We start from the raw sequence: 14,881 nt of genomic DNA, 5'->3' as shown, positions 1-14,881 counted from the left end.
AAGTCTCATATGTAATGTCCACATTTATTCAAACTTTCCAAGTGTAGCAAGAAGCAGGATCAAGAAAAAAACAGGTAATAGAAACAGATCTACAGTTGACCCAGATATTGGCCCTATCTGTCACTGACTTTAAATATCACTGGGATTATTAATGTAGTCAAGAAAATAAATGACAAGTGTCAAATGGAAGCTGCGGAACAGAAAGCACAATGACTAAAATTTAAAAGTCTATTCAATGGGTTTAACAGTAGACAGAACTCAACTCAAGAGATTTTGTGACCTGGGAGATCAATTAATAGAAAATATCAAAACTCAAGCACAAGATTTAGAAAAAAACAAAAAAAGAAAAAACAGAGCATAAAAGACATATACAACATATGCAAACTTTTAATAACATGTGACTGGAGTCTAGATGGAGAGGAGCAAGAAAATGGAGCAAAAGTGATAATTGAAAAAATTTTGGCTGAGATTTTTTTCAAAATTATAAAAAGATGTCAAGTTATAGATTTAAGAAGCAGTATGATCTCACAACAAAAGAAATCTACCTTGGCACAACATAACAAAATGCTGAACATCAAAATAAAGAGTTAACCTTAAAAACAGCCACAGAATAAAAGACACATTTTCTCAACAGAAATAACTGAAGCCATAAGATATGGCACAATATCCCTAAAGCACTGAAAGAGAAAAAACTAACAACCCAGATTTCTATACAAAGCCAAAATATCTTTTAAAAGTGAATGTGAAATGAAGACATTTCCAGACGGAAAAAAGTAGAGAATTTGTCAAGACTAGAAATGGACTGCTGCTGCTGCTGCTGCGTTGCTTCAATCGTGTCCGACTCTGTGCGACCCCATAGACGGCAGCCCACCAGGCTCCCCCGTCCTTGGGATTCTGCAGGCAAGAACACTGGAGTGGGTTGCCATTTCCTTCTCCAATGCATGAAAGTGAAAAGTGAAAGTGAAGTCGCTCAGTCGTGTCCGACTCTTAGCGACCCCATGGACTGCAGCCTACCAGGCTCCTCTGTCCATGGGATTCTCCAGGCAAGAGTACTAAAAGACATAATAAATGGAGTTCTTCAGGGAGAAGAAAATTGGTCCTGATCCTAGATGGAAATACAAGACTGTAGAAAGAAATAAAGACCAAAAGAAGGAACAAAAATATTCACAGATAAAAATAAATACTGATCATGCAAAAGAGTAAAATATTTGGCAGGATTTAAAATATATACAGAAATTAAAATTCAATGAATACTAATTTTAAAAGGCAGTTGTAGTAAATGGTAATAGAGGGATCTGAGGCTGTAAAATTATTTAGGAAGTGGCAAAAATATTAATTTATATTAGATTCTAAATAAAGTTAAGGATTCATGTTGTAACCTCTACTGAAAATAAAGAGAAATATAAAGAATACAGGTAAAGCAAAGGAGGAGTAAAAGAATGTGTAACAAGAGAACTTAAAATAATAAAGATAATATAGAAAGATAGTAACAATGACCCTATGTTCGAGACAGCAAAAGAGACACAGATGACAGTCTTTTGGACTCTATGGGAGAGGGAGAGGGTGGGATGGTTTGGGAGAATGGCATTGAAACATGTATATTATCATATGTGAAACGGATCGCCAGTCCGGGTTTGATGCATGAGACAGGGTGTGCGGGGCTGGTGCACTGGGATGACCCAGAGGGATGGGATGGGGAGGGAGGTGGGGGGAGGTTCAGGATGGGGAACACATGTACACCCGTGGCGGATTCATGGCAATGTATGGCAAAACCACTACAATATTGTAAAGTAATTAGCCTCCAATTAAAATGAATAAATTAAAAAAGATAATATTTAATAAAAGTGAAGCAAAAAAGAAATATGTAAAGGTAGAACAAGAGAAATTAAACCACTAGGCAGCAGCCATGCCTAAAGATGCTAATAATTACATCAACTGTAAGTGGTCTAAATGCTCTCATTAAAGGACAAACATTTTTCAGACAAGATTAAAAATAACTATGTGTTGCTTAAGAAGAACAACAACAAAAGGTGAAGGTAAAAGGGGAAAATGACACAAACAGTGACTTAAAAAGCCAAATGAAAACCATTGTAGAAACTGTAAATACGGAAGCAAAAGGCATTTTTAGAAACTAAAAAAAGTCATTTGATAATGATAAAAGGTTCAGGCCTTCAGAAAGATGTAATAATTCTAAAGTTTAAAACACGTAAGGCAAATTGTACCAGAGTAAATCTTAAAAGAACTAAAAACAGAAATAGACAAATATGCAAACTTAACAGGAAAGTTTAGCACACCTCTCTCACAAAGTGATAGGGTGAGATAACATCAGTGAAGATGAGATCTATTTGAATACAAGATTAACAAACTTGCTATGACGTATATGAAATGTTACACTTGGTAGTGACAGAGTGTACATTCCTTCCAGGTGCATATGAAAAGCTTGCTAATGTTGATAAAATGGTGGGCCATAGGGGAAAAGTCACAGCAATTTAAAATAATTGAAATAACTCAGATATGTTTTCTGACCACTATGGAATTAAGCTAAATTTAAGAATCTACCTGCCAATGCAAGAGATGCGGGTTTGATGCCTGGGTTGGGAAGATCCCCTGGAGTAGGAAATGACAATCTGCTCCAGTATTGTTGCCTGGAAAATTCCAAGGACAGAGGAGTTCGGTGGGCTATACTCCATACAATAGCCAAGAGTCGGACATGACTAACAGACTGAGCCCACACAGAATCAAAAAAACGAGAAATTTTCTAACTACTTCTACAAACATACTTCAAAATATTTTAAAAATCTTATTAAATCAATGGGGAAATAATTATGAAAATTAGAAAATTTTAAACTGAAAAATGATGAAAATATATCACTTTTTTGGATACAGTTAGAAAAAAATTTATAGTACCAAATATATGAGGGGAAAAATCCTGAAATTAATTATTTAAGTATCCTTCCTGAAGAAGTTTGAAAATAAATGAAATTTTACTGAAAGAAGTTAAAAGGAGATAATAATTTTGAGAACAGAAGTAAATAAAATAGAAAGAAATATATAACAGAAGTATATAATATGAGTTGATTTTTTGGAAAAGACTAATAAAAATGATAAGTTACTAGCAAAATATTTAAAAGGGAAAAAGAACAAACCTATTACCAAAATGAGAAATGAATCATTTCATCTGTAACACATCATTCCAGATTCTTTATGCACTAAATTAAAAGGATCAAAAGAAGATATTTAGCTTTATCCACTAAATTAAAAAATTCACAAAAAAAGAACAAGTTGCTTGAAAAGTATAATGGACCAAACCTTACACAAGAAGATTCAGAAAATTAAAAATTTTCTATATTTACTTTAAAAATTAAATTTGAAGTAAAACTTAATCTTTTCATGACAAAACCTCTACTGATTGAGGTTATTAATGGTTCACCAGTAAAATTTTCCAAATATTTATAAACAGTTGTTGTTGTTTAGTTGCTTAGTTGTGTCTGACTCTGCAGCCCCATAGCCTACAGCACCCCAGGCTTCCCTGGCCTTTGCTATCTCCTGGCACTTGCTCAGACTCCTGTCCCTTGAGTCAGTGATGCTATCTAACCATCTCATCTGCTGCTCTCTATAAAGAACAGGGTTAATCTTAAAAAAATTCTGAAGATAACAGAAAAGAAAGAAATACTTCCTACCTCATTATATAAAAGAAGGATAATCTTGTTACAAAAACCTGTCAGATACATTATAGGAAAAGAAAACTAAAGGTTTCTGCTTTAAGAACACAAATGCAGTTTTATTTTAAAAGATATCGAACCCAGTAGCAAATTAAAAAAAAAAAAGTAGGATGTCACAACCAAGCAGGGTTTATTTTAGAAATGCAAAACTATTTTAACATGAAAAAAAGCAGCAAGTATAATTTCTTACTTTAACAAATAAAAATCATATGATCAATTAAACATGTAAGAAAAAAGAATTTATAAAATTTAACACCTACCTACGGCTAAAACTGGGGCTTCCCAGGTGACGCTAGTGGTAAAGAACTTGCTTGCCAATGCAAGAGACATAAGACATGTGGGTTTGATCCCTAGGCTGGGAAGATCCCCAGGAGGAGGCCATGGTAATTCATTACAGTATCCTTGCCTGGAGAATCCCATGGACAGAGGAGCCTGGCAGACAGAGGACCCTACAGTCCATAGGGTCACAAAGAGCTGGAACATGACTGAAGCAACTTAGCATGCATATGGCTAAAATAATTTTAAAATTTCTTAACAAATTAAGAGTAAAATGGGAATTTTCTTAAACTAGTAAAGAGTGCCAACATAAAACCTACATGAAACAACAATGGTGAAATATTCAAAGCTTTCCCTCTGAAACTAGAAATGAGATAGAGATGCTTGATATTACCACTTTTATTAAAAATTGTGCTGGAGGTCCTAAAAAATGACATGAGCTAGAAAAAGCAAAAAGTATAAGGGTGTGAAAATAAGGATAATGCCTGTCATAATTCACAAATTACATATTTTCTAAGTACACAATCCAAAAGATTTATAATCTGGAATTAATAGGTGAACTCAGAAAGCATGCTGGATAAAAGGCTAATATAAAATATTAATTATTATATGATTAGAAACAAGTAGAAAATAAAACTTTAAAATACATGAAAATCCTTTAATTCTAGGAATAAATTTAACAAAAGAGGTATAAAACCTCTGCATAGAAAACTATAAAATATTACAAAAAGAAATCGCTGAAGGTTAAGTAAATATAGATAATGCATGACTGTGTAATAGAAACCTTAATATCATAAATATGTCAATTCTCCATAAACTAATCAATAGATTCTATGCAATTTCAATCAAAATCCCAGGAGGTACTTTTATGTTCATTGAGAAAGGTAATTCTAAGATTTAAATAATAAATTCATAAAACAAAAACAGCTAGTATTTGAAAAGAAAATCCTCTACATTGAGTATTATTGTTATTTTACATGGCATCATGTTTACACGGCATTTTAAAATTTCATTTTTTTTTACATCAGTGGAGAGTTTAATTCCTTGTCTTGTGACTCAAACACAGGAACAAAGCATAACTGAGATCTCTGGGAACTGGTGAGACAAATCCAGAATTTCTAATCTATGGATTTACTTACTCAGAATCTGCTAGCTCAATATAGGAACACACAGAATTCAAACAAAAGAACAAATAAAATCTTTAAGGTTTCATAAAATAGCCAAGGTCCTTGTTGAGAGTTGCAAATTTGTTTGGATTTTGGATTGCCACTTAATTGTTGCATGACTTAAGTAATTTAATCTTCTAGGTCTCAATTTCCTCAAGAGTAAACAAGATTTCTTATTTCTCCTAGAAACCATTGTGAGGAAAAAATATAAAAATTGAAAAAACATAGTGTCTTGACAAATAGAAGATATTCAGTGTGAATTTTGTCTCTTCCCTCTTCAGAACAACAATGCTGACCTTGCTAAACTTGTTGAAAATTATCAACTAAATGTCAATTCATTATCTAGGTTGGGTAGCAATTAAACTCACAGTTCCAAGTTGGATAGAAAAGGTAAAAAATCCCAAATTTGTTTCCCTTTATTACAAATTATGCCAAGTATTTTTTGAGTTCTTAGGGAAAGGAAAATCCTGTGGGCTTTACAATTTTATCCATTTTTATTGGGGGTCTGAGTTTGTAGGTACATCTTTGGATCTCAAAGGCAAAATTTGATCCTTGAGAGATAGAAACCTTGAACCAGTGTTTAGAAAGTTTTGATTTTTAATGTTAACCACTAATCAACTGATGGTGGCTGCCTGAAGCCTGTATAGAAAAGGATTCTGAGTCTGAAGCTACCAAAAAAAGTAGCAGCATCTGCCATGGTTGTGGGAGGTGGCAGGGCAGCACACAGGACATGTTTCTGACAGCCCACGCTACCTCCAAGGTATATTGCATTTCAGAATGTGAGAAATCCTCCTAAAGTGAAAAGTGCTTTCAAGCATCCACAGGATAGAAAAGCTGCACTTTGAAGGTACATTAAGTAGCAAAACAAATGATGATGAGAAGTTTGGTTTCTATAAACTACAGGTTTCTATAACCTCTATGTCATAAAAGGTAATATTTCTCAAAATTTAAAAAATCTTCGGATTTTTTAATAGATAAAAAAATAAAGTGAGGAGGTATATAGCAGTGAGAGCACTACTAAGTTTAATGGTTATTATATAGGATACAGGATACATTCCTATAATTTATAATGCAGCTTTGTTTCACAGTGGAGTTGGTCTCCTATGACAGAAAATGGACAGAATGGATATCACTAGGGGTGTGTAACTGATTGCAAAGTCTAAGTATCTAAAGTTTCTATACTTTTCTTTTCACCAGATAAATGACTTATTCCCATTTAGCCCAGGGTATTTATAGCCTGAAAGTACTGGTACTTCAAGACCAGACCTTCAGAAGTTGATAGTGCACACTACATACAATCACACAGAATCAGTGGCACAGATCATAAGCGGTTCCAAAGGCCAATGTTTAGAATCAGGCTGTTTCCAAGCTCACCTGCAGCTCCACTAGCAAGTTCCAGAAAATAGAGCAAATTAAGTCAATATGTATAGTTGATCCTTCTTTCAGTGCTGTGATTTATAAATATAAAAACTGATATGATCTCAGCTCCATGGTAAAATGAGGAATATAGTACATTTCTTTATATATTTTAGTTTTTGTTTTAACACATCAGTACATTTTTAGTTACTTAGAGGTATCTATGAAATATCTTTCTTCCTTGTTAGTTAGCAATTTGAGACAGACTTTTTTAAAGCATTCTTCAATATCATCAGTCCTTGCATACCAGCCTGTCCTGAACTTAAACAGAAAAAAGAAAGCTGCCAAAGCTAATGAACTATGACTATAGAGAATAATTCTGCCAGAGAAATAGTCAATGAATGTTTCTGCAGTTTAAACATTCACTCATCCTCTGGTCTAGGGAGGAGAGTAGAAATAAGTCTCTGTCTTTGCTCTTGTTTCCTTTTAATCATTCTATTCCTTGCTTGCACAATGAGGTCCGATTTTCAAGTGAAGGACCAGATTTAGAACAGCGGCTCAGGAGACTCATGGGATCATTTTACCCAGCATAACATCTATAATTTATGGGAACAATTTGACCTGATAAAATTCTTGGTGTCCTTATCCACTATAATTTCATCTGAACACAGTCTATGTTAATATCAGTTTAGACTCTAACCTCCCTATTTCACTTACTTGTTGCTGTTTTAAATGCAGCCCTGCCCAGTTTCTGGGCAAGGCATCTGATTTAAAGATTATTAGCCAGGACTTTCTTTTTCTTGGATTAAGAAGTCATTTATAGAGCTAAAACACTTTGGAGTTAAGTTAGTTCTCCTGAGAACTTCCAGGTTTAATAACTGCCTAACTATATGCAGGACTTTATATAAGATGGAAAGGATGTATGTATGTATGATACAGTGCCTGACCTTAGAAGCCTTCTATATGTCTGTCAAATTATATCATTACATCCAACAAAGACTCAATGAGCATTAACTACAAACAGGACAAAACTGCATGAGATGGTCTGTCCTTGCTTTTAAGATGATTAGGATTTTTCTCTAAAAAGTTTGAAATTTCTAGTGAAGTAATAAAATACATAGACTATTACAAGTCTTTGTAGTTCTAAATGAGTATATTAATGTACACTTTTGTCTCATCTTCTCAACTGGAAAAGTCTTTTAAGCGAATGACTGTGTGACATATCTTGTTTATATTTCAAGTGTCAAGCCTAATCCAGACAGATATTCCCAAGGAGCCTACACAACTGCTGTGGGATACAGACATTAAACAGTGTTCCTTTCCCCCCCAATAGAGTGTGATAAGTGCTAAAATAGAGATGTTATCAGATACCAAAGAAGGATAAGGAAAGAATAACTCATCTGGAAGAAGTTTAAGAAACGCTAGTTGAATAAATGAACAAAAATGCTAAAGTGAAGTAGCTTGAAATTTAAGAGCTTAAATTATTTTGTTTTTTATACAATTTTAAAGGTTACTTTCCATTTACAATTATTACAGAATATTGGCTATATTCCCCATGTTGTACAATACATCCTTGAGCCTATCTTATACCCAATAGTTTGTATCTCCCCTATCCCTATGTTGCCCCTCCTTGCCACTGGTAACCACTAGCTTGTTCTCTGTATCTGTGAGTCTGTTTATTTTATTTTATTTTTTTAACATACTCACTTGCTTGTTGCATTTAAAAAATTGCATATATAAGTGATACCATACAATAATTGTCTTTCTCTGACTTATCTCACTTGGCATAAAGCCCTTCAAGTTCAGCCATGTTGCTGCAAATGGAGAAATTTCATTCTTTTTTCCATGTGAGTAGCATTCCATTGTGTGTGTGTGTGTTTGTGTGTGTGTATATATACTGCATCTTCTTTATCTATTCACCTGTTGGACATTTGGGTTGCTTCCTTATCTTGGCAATTATAAACAATGCTGCTATGAACATTTGGTGTATGTACCTTTTCAACATTTGGTGAATGTATCTTAGTGTTGTGGCGTTATTTTTTTGGATCTATATTCAGAAGTGGAATTGCTAGGTCATACTTTTAGTTTTTTGAGAAACCTCCATATTGTTTTCCACAGTGGCTGCACCAATTTACATTCCCATCAACATCGTAGGAGGCTCTCTTTTTCCCACATCCTTGCCAATATTTGTTATTTGTGTTCTTGTTGATGGTAGAGATGATCAATTTCTATTATACCTTATGAAACAGTCTGGATATTCAAGTGACATTGCTTTTTGGAGTGAAGATTCTTATTTTTATCTACAACCAAACAACTTCTTAAGAGTTGTATTTTGTTTTACTTTAACCACAGCAATGACCCTCTGCTCCCAAACTGGAGAAAACACAAAGTGGAATCAAAGACAAGATCTTTGGGACATTCTTTTGAACTGCAACTTGAAGAATTTTGTGTTGATTGAACTGCTTTAAACAGAAACATTCTGGAAATTCTCATCTGTTATCAGTGGAGCCAACAGAGGGTGCCAGTGATGGTAGTTATCCAGCAACTATGGCCTATTATGCACCAGACATCCCAGTAGACACTGGTGAGAGATGTAGAGTAATACAGTGATTCTGGCCTCAAGAAAGTCAGATTAAAGGTAGTTCAGATGGTAAGGAATCCTCCTGCAATGAGGGAGTCATGGGTTCAGTTATTGGGTCAGGAAGATCCCCTGGAGAAGGGAATGGCTACCCACTCCAGTATTCCTGCCTGGAGAATTCTATGGACAGAGGAGCCTGGTGGGCTACAGTCCATGGGGTCACAAAGAGTCAGACATGACTGAGTGATTAACACTTTCACATCATAAATGAGCAAGGAAAGAACAATTTTAAAATCTGGGCTACACTGCTTTTTTTATCGTGCAGTCATGCCACTCTTTACTTTAAGCTATTGGTTCCCAAACTATGGACCCTGGCCCAGAAACATTAGCATCAGCTGAAACTTGTCAAAATGCCAATTTTCATATCCCAGTTTACACTTACTGGATCATCATCTGGGGATGGGGCCAAACAATGCATGTTTTAACATGTCCTCTAAATGGTACTAATAATGAACACTAAAATTTGAGAACTACTTATCTAGGCCAACTCCTTATCTTTTCACTATAAACACCAATATTTCAACCATGACTAAATCATGTCTTCTGAGTTACTCATTAATTTATGGAAATAAGAAAGTGATACAATGGTTATAAACATTAAACAGGAGCTTTCAGATTTAACATTTTTTCACTTAAATGCTAATATATCCCCCCATCAATTTATGGTCCTGGTATAGTGTCTTCTGTGGCAGGTTTTTTTTGCCCTCTTTCTTCTGTAATACTAGTCAAAGTGCTTGACACTGGGTTAAACTATAACATTTAAAACACGAACATATATAAATATAAAGCCATTTTAAAATAGTTTAAAAAACTTCAGTGATCCCTGGCATATTGTTTGCTATAAAATTAACTTTGGTCTAAAAGATTTACGACCATAGCATAAACTCTGGCTTCTGGTAGATTAATAAGAGTCAGTATGAAGCGGAGGTAGACATAAAGAGTACAGAGTCAACTAGATCTGCTTCCTGGGTGGCTCAAGTGGTAAAGAATCTGCCTGCAATGCAAGAGACCTGAGTTTGATCACTAGGTTGGGAAGATCTCTTAGAGAAGGGCACGGCAACCTACTCCAGTATTCTTGCCAGGAGAATCCCATGGACAGAAGAGCCTGGAGGGCTACAGCCCATGGAGTTGCAAAGAGTAGGAGACCACTGAGTGACCAACAGTTTCACATTCACATTTTCTCCTCCAAAGTAATATTTGGTGATGTCATTCTATTTCATAATCAGGAGTGGATATCAGCATCTCTGAATACTCAGACCACTTCAAAGAAGAAAAATAAGTACAACTAGTCAGACTTCACTTTATTTGTTGAAGTCTTTAAGGGTGTTTCATGAAATGGGTGGACCTGTTGTCATTACATGTCAATCCCACATGCCTGTTCAGCGTAAATATTTGCCTTAGAAGAGACAGGCAAGATCATGGCTATGTGCATCTGCTGATTTCTCAGTCAAGTCATGTTAGTGAAACTACCAAAGTAACTTCCTTCCTCTCTGATTTCCTTTGAGGAAGAGATTTTAAAAAAGTTAGAATATATTAAATAGGAGCCCCTCCCCCATCCCCATAGAACCTCATCAATTCTGAAGTTCAGAGGTGAGTATAGAAGTGAAGAATTTGAGATGAGACATTTTGCCTTTTCTTTCTAATTTTCTTGCTTGACACCAGTTCATCAGTCATATAGAACCCTTGGTTAGAAAATCATAAACAAAACAAAAAAAAAAGAAAATCATAAACATAATAACCAGTCTATCTAGGAATTTCACTCTTTAAATATATATTTAAGTAAGCAAAATTTAACCACATATTTTGTTACAATATATTCTACATAGGAATTCTTTGTGTTCTGGGTTATTTTGCTGCCTTTCCTGCCTTCTCATTTTGGGTCATTTATCTTTTTATTAGATCTCTCCACATCCAGTCCAAGAAGAAAACATTTTGCAGGATATATCAATGGGACAACCTTATTTCCTATAAACAGAACCAAAATTAACAAGTTCCCTTGGTATCTCTAATTTTCTTGAAGAAATCTCTAGTCTTTCCCATTCTATTGTTTTCCTCTATTTCTTTGCATTGATCCCTGGAAGGCTTTCTTATCTCTCCTTGCTATTCTTTGGAACTCTGCATTCAAAAGGGTATATCTTTCCTTTTCTCTTTGCCTTTCGCTTCTCTTTTCATAGCTGTTTGTAAGGCCTCCTCAGACAACCATTTTGCCTTTTTGCATTTCTTTTTCTTGGGGATGGTCTTGATCCCTGTCTCCTGTACAGTGTCACAAACCTCCATCCATAGTTCTTCAGGCATTCTGTCTATCAGATCTAATCCCTTGAATCTATTTGTCACTTCCACTGTATAGTCGTAAGGGATTTGATTTAGGTCATACCTGAATGGTCCAGTGGTTTTCTCTACTTTCTTCAATTTGAATCTGAATTTGGCAATAAGGAGTTCATGATCAGAGCCACAGTCAGCTCCCGGTCTTATTTTTGCTGACTGTATAGGGCTCTCCATCTTTGGCTCCAAAGAATATAATCAACCTGATTTTGTATTGACCATCTGGTGATGTCCATGAGTAGAGTGTTCTCGTGCTGTTGGAAGACGGTGCTTGCTATGACCAGTGTGTTCTCTTGGCAAAACTCTGTTAGCCTTTGCCCTTCTTCATTTGTACTCTAAGGCCAAATTTGCCTGTTACTCCAGGTGTTTCTTCACTTCCTACTTTTGCATTCCAGTCCCTATAATGAAAAGGACATCTTTTTTGGGTATTAGTTCTAGAAGGTCTTGTAGGTCTTCATAGAACTGTTCAACTTCAGCTTCTTCAGCATTATTGGTCGGGGCATAGACTTAGATTAATGTGATATTGAATGGTTTGCCTTGGAAACAAACACATCATTCTGTCATTTTTGAGACTGCATCCAAGTACTTCATTTCAGACTCTTTTGTTGACTATGATGGCTACTCTATTTCTTATAAGGGACTCTTGCCCACAGTAGTAGATATAATGGTCATCTGAATTAAATTCACCCATTCCAGTCCATTTTAGTTTGCTGATTCCTAAAATGTCGATGTTCACTCTTGTCATCTTTTTGACCACTTTCAATTTTCCTTGATTCATGGACCTAACATTCTAGGTTCCTATGCAATATTGCTCTTTACAGCATTAGACTTTACTTCTATCACCAGTCACAATAGAATGGGAAAGACTAGAGATCTCTTCAAGAAAACTAGAGACACCATGGGAATTTTCATGTAAAGATGGGCACAATAAAAGATAGAAATGGTATTGACCTAACAGAAGCAGAAGATATTAAGAAGAGGTGGCAAGAATACACAGAAAAACCATACAAAAAAGATCTTCATAACCTGATAATAACAATGGTGTGATCACTCACCTAAAGCCAGACATCCTGGAATGTGAAGTCAAGTGGGCCTTAGGAAGCATCACTATGAACAAAGCTAGTGGAGTTGATGGAATTCCAGTTGAGCTATTTCAAATCCTAAAAGATGATGCTAAGAAAGTGCTGCACTCAATGTTCCAGCCAATTTGGAAAACTCAGCAGTGGTCAGAGGACTAGAAAATGTCATTTTTCATTCTAATCCCAAAGAAAGGCAATGCCAAAGAATGTTTAAAATACTGCACAATTGCATTTGTCTCACACACTAGCAAAGTAATGTTCATTGTTCTCCAAGCCAGGCTTCAACAGTATGTGAACCGTGAACTTCCAGATGTTCAAGCTGGATTTAGAAAAGGCAAAGGAACCAGAGATCAAATTGCCAACATCAATCGGATCACTGATAAAGCAAAAGAGTTCTAGAAAAACATCTACTTCTGCATTATTGACTATGCTAAGCCTTTGACTGTGTGGATCACAACAAACTGTGGAAAATTCTGAAAGAGATGGGAATATCAGACCATCTTACCTGCCTCCTGAGAAATCTGTATGTAGGTCAAGAAACAAGTTAGAACTGGACATGGAACAACAGACTGGTTCCAAATTGGGAAAGGAGTACCTTAAGGCTGTGTATTGCCACCCTGCTTGTTTAACTTATATGTAGCATACATCATGAGAAACACTGGGCTGGATGAAGCACAAGCTGGAATCAAGATTGCTGGGAGAAATATTAGTAACCTCAGATATTCAGATGACACCACTCTTATGGCAGAAAGCAAAGAAGAACTAAAGAGCCCCTTGATAAAAATGACAGAGGAGAGTGAAAAAGTTGTCTTAAAACTCAACATTCAGAAAACTAAGATCATGGCATCTGGTCCCATCACTTCATGGCAAATAGATGGGGAAACAGTAGAAACTGTGACAGACTTTATATTTTGAGGGGCTCCAAAATCACTGCAGATGGTGACTGCAGCCATGAAATTAAAAGACGCTTGCTCCATGGAAGAAAAGCTATGACAAACCTAGACAGCTTATTAAAAAGCAGAGACATTACTTTGCCAACAAAGGTCCATCTAGTCATAGCTATGGTTTTTCCAGTAGTCATGTATAGATGTGAGAGTTGGACTATAAAGAAAGCTGAGCACCAAAGAATTGATGCTTTTGAACTGTGGTGTTGGAGATGACTCCTGAGAGTCCCACAGACAGCAAGGAGATCCAACCATTACATCCTAGAGGAAGTCGGTCCTGAATATTCATTGGAAGGACTGATGCTAAAGCTGAAACTCCAATACTTTGGCCACCTGATGTGAAGAACTGACTCATTGGAAAAGATCCTGATGCTGGGAAAGATTGAAGGCAGGAGGAGAAGGGGACGACAGAGGATGAGAAGGTTGGATGGCATCACTGACCTGATGGACATGAGTTTGAGTAAACTCCAGGAGCTGGTGTTGGACAGGGAGGCCTGGGGTGCTGTAGTCCATGGGGTCGCAAAGAGTCGGACACAACTGAGCGACTGACCTGAATTAACAAGTAGTCTCAGAGGAAGGGAGTCTCCACCCACAGTTCATGAGGATGAATCATAACTGGTCTATGTTAGCCATGGAAATTTCACTTCATTTGGCAGTAAGTGGTCTGGAGTCAGCCCAAGACCCAGTTCTGACTAATGAGATAGAAGAGAGAGTTTGAACAATGAAGATACTCAGTATACACAGAAAGAGATCATGAAGCATAATATCTACTTGACACAATCATAAAATTAAATCTGAAAGGTAAAACAATTTGTGTGAGGGAACCTAAATTACATACGGCAGATCCAGGACACTGACTGGTGAGAGGATAGAGGATCACAGAAGGCTCTCCAGAGACATACTCTTTGTAGCTTTTTAGTTCATAGATCAAACAGCCATTGGTGTGAAGTCTAGAATTAGATTGAAGATTTTGGAATACTGTGAAGGCGTCTCCTCTGACTCCTAGAGTGAAAGTGTTAGTTACTCAGTTGTGTCTGACTTTTTATGACCCCATGGACTGTAACCTGACAGGCTCCTCTGACCATGGGATTCTCCAGGCAAGAATACTGGTGTGGGTTGCCAACCCCTTCACCAGGGGATCTTCCCAACTCAGGGACTGAACCTGGGTCTCCTGCATTGCAGGCAGATTCTTTACCATCTGAGACACCAAGGAAGCCCAAAGTGCTTAGCTTTTCAGGCAAAAGAATTAAAAGGACCAGTCATATTATGTATAGGACTAGAAAGCTGAGTGATCAGATGACTGAGAAGATCTGTAGCCTTTATTATGAAGGCCTAAAACAATAACCAGGAAATCCACAGTCATACTGATGCTGGAGGG

At 36.2% G+C, this 14,881-nt stretch overlaps 1 long non-coding RNA gene across 1 annotated transcript in view; it reads right to left on the bottom strand.

Annotated features, from left to right (window-relative positions):
- The window catches only part of LOC112586951, a 75,742-nt gene that overhangs the window by 40,131 nt on the left and 20,730 nt on the right, over window positions 1-14,881 (bottom strand). The gene's annotated exons all lie outside the window — the stretch shown is intronic.

This window comes from Bubalus bubalis, chromosome 9, assembly GCF_019923935.1.
Source record: "Bubalus bubalis isolate 160015118507 breed Murrah chromosome 9, NDDB_SH_1, whole genome shotgun sequence".
NCBI lineage: Eukaryota > Metazoa > Chordata > Mammalia > Artiodactyla > Bovidae > Bubalus > Bubalus bubalis.
Note: the sequence above shows the minus strand (reverse complement) of the source record. Positions and strands in the feature narration are given on the sequence as shown.